The 6,965-nt window shown below is 32.0% G+C and overlaps 1 long non-coding RNA gene across 1 annotated transcript; it reads left to right on the forward strand.

The window, feature by feature from the left end:
* The first annotated feature begins 2,231 nt into the window (after positions 1 to 2,231).
* LOC140443806 (uncharacterized) lies at positions 2,232 to 4,905 on the forward strand. Its single transcript, XR_011951267.1, has 3 exons — positions 2,232 to 2,571; positions 2,951 to 3,016; positions 4,747 to 4,905. It is a non-coding gene; the product is annotated as an uncharacterized lncRNA (long non-coding RNA).
* The last annotated feature ends 2,060 nt before the right edge of the window (positions 4,906 to 6,965 follow it).

Consider the following 6,965-nt stretch of genomic DNA (forward strand, 5'->3'; position numbering starts at 1 on the left):
TAAAAGTGAGTGTACGCCACTGGATTTTCATACGTATTTCCCCACTTCTACGCCTTCAAACGATGACTCACTCTCCCAAATAGTGAAATTAGATTTTAGTCACGTATAAATTTGAATTTAGCTTGATTTTATTAAATTTTTGTGCTTTTTAAATTAAGATTTTTCCAAAATTTTTTCACTTAATACTTACATTACATTTTTTATAATCTCTTCACTCTTTATTCGGTCTCTCAACGAATTTTCTATAATTCTTCTTCGAAATGAGTATTCTTCGAAAAACCTCATAAAAATACCTATAACAGAACCACACAAAAAGAGAAAATGATAGGAAGTAAAAACAATAATCAGGAAAGACAAGGATGCTCGTTTCTCGTCCATTAGGACATTTGTTTAAGACATTACTATAAATGGGTCATGGAAAGAAATGTGACTAACAATTGGTTAAAAACAAAGGTTAATCAGATTAGCTGATATTGATAACAGACATACTTTGTTTAAAAGTGTCCCGGAATGCTGAAAATATTCGAAATATTTAAAAAAGATATGGTTTAGATCTCCTTGTTCTTGACATGTTTCACATAAGTCTGAATTGTAGATTTTGATTTTTGCAAACATCAACATAAACAGGATAACATCATCATCATCACCATTCTAGCTGTACAACCCTGCATGGGTCCTAGCCTCCTCAAGAATTTCTCTCGAGTCGTCCCTATCCATCGCCTTTCTCTGCCAAGCACTTAGTCCCATATTTCTCATGTCTTTATCGATGTTCAAGGAACCTTAATAATTCATTGGAAAAGAAAATAGTCGAAGACGAAGCAGATCCCCACAACAAGAAATAAAGCAAAGAACATCAATAGAAACAGACAATATATAGAACAAAAAAGACTAAAGTGGTATGGACATGTAAGAAGAACTAGCGACAGCAGATGGATAAAGAGAATAACCGAATGGAGCCCCATAGGAAGGAGGAAAAGAGGACGACCGCGAAAATCCTGGAGGACCGAAGTAGACGACGCCATGAGTAAGAGAGGCCTAAACGATGGAGAATGGAACAACAGAGAGAGATGGAAACGGTTGAGCGAAGGAAGGCAGTGAACACTGTAGAATCCCTAAATATATATTGTGGATATAAGGAAGAGGTTGAGCCCAAAAAAGCATCTGTTGGTCGTACAAATTCTGCGCTTTATCTCTGCGGTAGTATTATTTTTAGTGTTAACGAGCTCTCCCAGGTATACAAATTCATTCACTGCTTCGACGACGTCTTTTTCTATGTTCTATTTGTCGGTGTTTATTATTAAACCCATTTTTTTAGCTGATTCTTTTAATGCTACATACGTCTCTCGTACAGCGTTTTCCGTTCTCCCAACAATATTTCTATCTATCTTTCTATCATCAGCATAGGCAAGAATTTGTACTGATTTATTATATATTGAACCAATGGTTGTGATTTGTGACATACATATGAATTTTTCTATAGTCAGATTAAACAGTATACAAGAGAGAGGGTCTCTCTTGTGTAGCCCGTTATTTGTTTTAAAATGTTCACATAGTTCTCCCTGAATTCGTAATCTACATTCAACTTTTTCAAGAGTTAAATTTGTAAAAATTTACCAACTGATTTGGTACTCCTAGATCTTTCATTGCTTTGAACATTTCTCTTACATTCACAAAGTCGTAGGCTGAACCACCTCTGAAACCAGCTTGGTATTTTAACTAAACTACTATTCGTTCTGCATATGGTGCCATGCGGTGACATAGTACTGTGGAAAATTGGCATCGAATATTATTAAAACTGCATTATTGCTTAATACGCTGCATTTAAAAGTGTAATTCCTCTGCGATTAGAGCATTCAAAGATGTTCGTTCGCTGTATCTTTGCACATGTATGAAATTATTCACGAACTATTTTTAAATTTTGTCTCATTTCTACTCACAGAATATAAAATGTTGACATTAAGCCGCTTGTCCAACATATAATAATACATCAGACAAAGACAGTAATATAACAGTCTGTGATAAATTTTGATCATTGAACCTGCTTATTGTCCATAGTACATAAAAAGAAATAGTAGTGCAAGAGAGATAGGGCAGCGGGGAAGTTTGTTTGGACGATTCCAGTCGTACGTAATGGCGGCGGCGCTACAGTCACTCTAGGTGGGGGTATGAGACGCATGTGCCGTGGAACGTGGAAGAATTGAAGTTGAAGAATGAAGGTTGGTTGGTGTATTATTTGTATTGTACGCCATTGAAATATTGCAAGTTGAATTTTGTTTTGTTTTGTCTTTGTTGTAATCATCTTATTGATTGTTGATGATTGTTGATCGTTAAAATGGAACAAAATAAAAGAAAAGAAAAAGCCAACCATGTTGTGTTCCTAGTTGTAAGGACCACACAAGCAGTAGATTTCGTTTTCCAAATCCGAAAAATGAAATGGACACGTTGAAATGGTTGAAAGTAATTAAGAGAGGAGTATTAAACAATTATACACCTCTTACTGTTTACAATAAATTTCGTGTTTGCTCTAGACATTTTACAGACGAAGATAAAGTGGATTTTTACCAGCAATAGGTAAGCACTGTACCTCATAGCAAATGTTTGTTAGCAAACTTAAATTAAATAATATTTTGTATGTTTAAACTGTTATTGTTTAAATTAATGTTAATCCTATCATATGAATCTTACTTATATATTTTAAAATCATCAAAACTTATAAATCTAATTGTACTTAATTGTATTCCGCAAATATGACTTTGATTTTTAATATAAGTATTATGAATATTAATTGTAGTTAATTATTATAAATTTTGATGGGCCTTCTGGGCAACATATTATTTGGGTTCATTTCTGATGATGATAAAGATCAAGATATCTAGTACTTGTTTATTTATTAGTCCAACAGATTTATTTATTGGTTATGTTCTGTTAAAATATTGTATTTAAATTTCAGGCTCTCAGAATGCAGCAGATATTGAAGAAGAAGAAACTCAAACTATAAGGTTTATTGACGTACATGGTAATATCAAATATTCTATATTCTTTGGTAATATATTATAAAAATATGTCTTTACATTTTTCATTCAGTAAGTGTGCCAGATGCTATAACCACTTTCAAAGCTTTGCTTATAAATAATTTTATATCTTTTCATTCACCTGAAAGCAATTGTGAAAATGATGTTAGTGAGGGAGCATTAGATGCATTAGGTTTTTTTTAACAGGTGAGGTATTACCAGGTTGTAAACCTTTGGCACCTGAAGTGAATGTTTCACTTCCTCTTTCAGTTTCAAATGTTATGAGAACTCAGGTGGGAAGGTGTACTGTAACCTATGTTGCAGGATATGTCGCAAAGAAAGTATTGAAGGTTTCCTGTGAGCAATGTAAATATAATATGTTATTTAGAGTAAAGAAAGAGGATACAGATTTCATTGAAATTGAATTGTTTAAATTTTTCACCATTCAACTGTAAAATCCATTCAAATACAGGTATAAATATATGTAAATTTATTGTTAGACTTTCTCTGTATATGTGGTGTAAAAGTGTAAATGCAATTGTAAATGGCAGAGACCAGAAGTTTATTAACTTACTTAAAAATAAACCAGACTACACTATGATAGATCCTATGAAATTAGTAGCTCACAGAAAATATAAAAGTAGGAGAAAACAATTTTGTAAGTACAGGTCATAAGTGTAATTAAATTATTTCCAGTATAAAACTGTACAATTTGTATGTTATTCATTCTTGTTTACAGTTTCATATTTCCATTTTGTTGTAAACAAATAAAATTGTGTTTTCTATTTACTGGACTCATATGGAATCTTTAAAATTCTTTTTATTGTTTTACATATATCTTCATCATCAAACATTTTCCATCTGCTCCTGAATCTAGGTCTTTCACAATTGCTTTCATCTGTATCTACCTTGTCTTATAGAACAAGGGTGAACAGTTTGGGAGAAATGCTATGTCCTTGTCTCGCTCCCCATTGTAGTACATAGTTACATATTTTACTTTAATTATACATAATCACATATTTTCCTTTTATTATACATAGTTACATATTTTACTTTAATTATACTTAGTTACAAATTCATGAAATTCAAAGAAATTGCATATAATTTGTGAACACTGTGTATTTAAAAATTCTCCTTTGATGTAAGTTCTGGAAAGAATGTTACTTACTCTTGTTTACAAAGGTTTTCAAAACATTTTAATTGTAAATGAATGAGATATTTCACTCGCCATTGTAGTACATAGGTACATATTTTACTTTAATTATACATGGGCACATATTTTACTCATAAACATAGTTATTTTTATTTATATATGTTTGTGTGTTAAATACATTAGATACATAATAAATCTCTAACATATACACACACACATATATATATATATATATATATATATATATATATATATATATATATATATATATATATATATATATACACACAAACATACAAATAGCATAGCAAGACTAAAGAGCCTCATGCTGCTCTGCACTATTCAGTAAATATATAGATGAAACTAGCCTCCCATAGCACATCAGCGTGGTATGGGGGGGAGGGTGAGGAGGGCCTGGGGAGCATTGGGGCTCGAAGGAGTGGTCCCTAATTTACTAGGACCAATCTTTCTCACCTCAATGAATTGTATGCCTGAATGTCCATATGGGTATGCAAGTCTCCGCAGGTAGGGCTTACTTATTTCGGTTGCTGCTTGTGTGTAATTCCATATATCATTTTGCAGGTTGCAGTGAATAGATGGTTAAGTTCAGAATGGAGCCTAGTTTCGTGGATACAGGTGAAGACCACCACAATGGCAGTGATGACGATCTTTATAATTTATTATATCTCTGTGATTCCTCAAATTTTATAAATTACAGAAATAAATAAATTTTTAAGAATATCTGTTTTTTATGTTGATGTTTTAATGTAATGGAAAACAGATATAGTCACAAAATAATAAATAAAAACTTTTCCTGTGCCAAAACATATGTCTCTATCTGATATGTTATACATTTATGGTATACAAAATTGCATAAGTGTATACTACATTTTTGGACAGAGAATATATTTTGGCATAGAATAAGTTTTTATTTATTATTTTATGACTATATTTGTTTTCTATATAATATTCGGAACATTTTGAATTTCCCGCCTAAAATTCAGAAATTTATTTTTTGAATTTCCCGCCTAAAATTCAGTATATCCTTTTTGAATTTCCCGCCTTAAATTCAGAACCTACATTTTGAATTTGCCGCTAAATTTTTAGTTCCCGATTCCGAACTTATTTGGCGCTAGAAACTCTCTCCCCACTTTTTCTCCGGCACTTACCTTACTAGGGGGGGTATATACTATGCTTATTGTCAACTTCACAGCGTTGTGGTGTTTACAAAAATTATATTCATATTGTTTAATTTACCATTACATTTTCGTGCACTCTGAGATAGCGCGTATTTTCTCAAAAAGAGTTGTTATAACGACTAACTGTTCACTTAGTGTTGGATTCCTTGATGTAAGTATAAATTTTGCAGTTAAATTTTCTTACCTTTAATTTGACGTATCATTTTTGAATCTGGCTAAAACTCTGTCTAACGGATCGATATAAAACATTATTTGTTGTCATAAATATCAAACAAATATCAAACAGAATATTTTTTTCAAGGTTTTTATTGTTAGAATATGCCTGGAAATACATTAAATTCTCAATCCCAGCAACTCGTGCTGAATTTGTATGAATATTTTGAGTTGGAACAAAGGAACGGAGGACCCTTATTGGCATCTTTAGCTTGTGTTCAAGAGGAATTGTATGTTGTTTAATAATTTATATATCATGAAATTGATTTAAATTTAAGGGGGTAGCTGCTGCCTTGAAAATATCACGGCGTACAGTATGTACAATTAAAAAAAGAAAAGAAAGCAATCCTTTCCTTTCAAGTCCAGGCAAAAGTAGACGTCGTCGTAAAAGCAAGACAACTGATCTGCCTGAAGGAACTAAAATGGCAATACGAAACACTGTGTAAAATATGTACCTACAAAGTAAGTATAAGTTGATATTGTACAAAATAAAAACGATATGGTTTATACCCCAGCCAATAGATGATGTTGCACATCAAAATTAACACTTATAAAATAAAGTTTCACTATTATTACTAGTTTTTATTTTTTTTAGAAAAGCATGTTAGTCTACAAAGTTTGAAATGTGAATTAGAGGAAAAAGAAGTTGTTATTAAGAGCAAAATTCTTTTCTAAGTACTTTAAAAACCTGGAAAGTGTGCATCCAAGAGAACTTGTTTTTTTGGATAAAACATGGATTTATTCAAAAGGAAATAAAACAACTTTCTCGCAAGACACTAGTAGCAAAAGTGTACGTAAACCAGAAGGTTTTGCTGGTAAACGTTTCATAATTGTTCACGCTGGTTCTTATAAAGGATTTGTTTCTGAAGCAAATTTATTGTTTTGTTCTAAGTCTAAACATATTGATTACCATGGAGAAATGAACAACGATATTTTTACTAAGGTGGATGAGGACACAAGTAATTCCCAATGTAGAAGAACCATCGTTGATTGTAATGGATAATGCTCCATATCATAGTGTTCTTTTGGAAAAGCAACCTACCACTGCTTCAAAGAAAGATGAAATTGTTACCTGGCTAACAACAAATAACATCCAATTTGACCCAAAATTTACAAAACCCGAATTATTACAAGTTGCAAAAATAAATAAAAAAGAAAATGTGTGTTATTGATGAGTTACTAAGAGAGCATGGTCATGAGGTGTTAAGACTACCTCCTTAGCATTGCTAATTCAACGCTATTGAATTAATTTGGGCAAATTGCAAGTCATATTACAATAAGTATATTTGTAGGGACGGCTATTCTGATAGTGCTGTTATAAATATGTAGAAACAGGCGCTTAATCAATGTAATGGGGACATTTGGGAAAAATGACTCTGAGATAGCGCG

Source organism: Diabrotica undecimpunctata, chromosome 6, assembly GCF_040954645.1.
Source record: "Diabrotica undecimpunctata isolate CICGRU chromosome 6, icDiaUnde3, whole genome shotgun sequence".
Classification (NCBI taxonomy): Eukaryota; Metazoa; Arthropoda; class Insecta; order Coleoptera; family Chrysomelidae; genus Diabrotica; species Diabrotica undecimpunctata.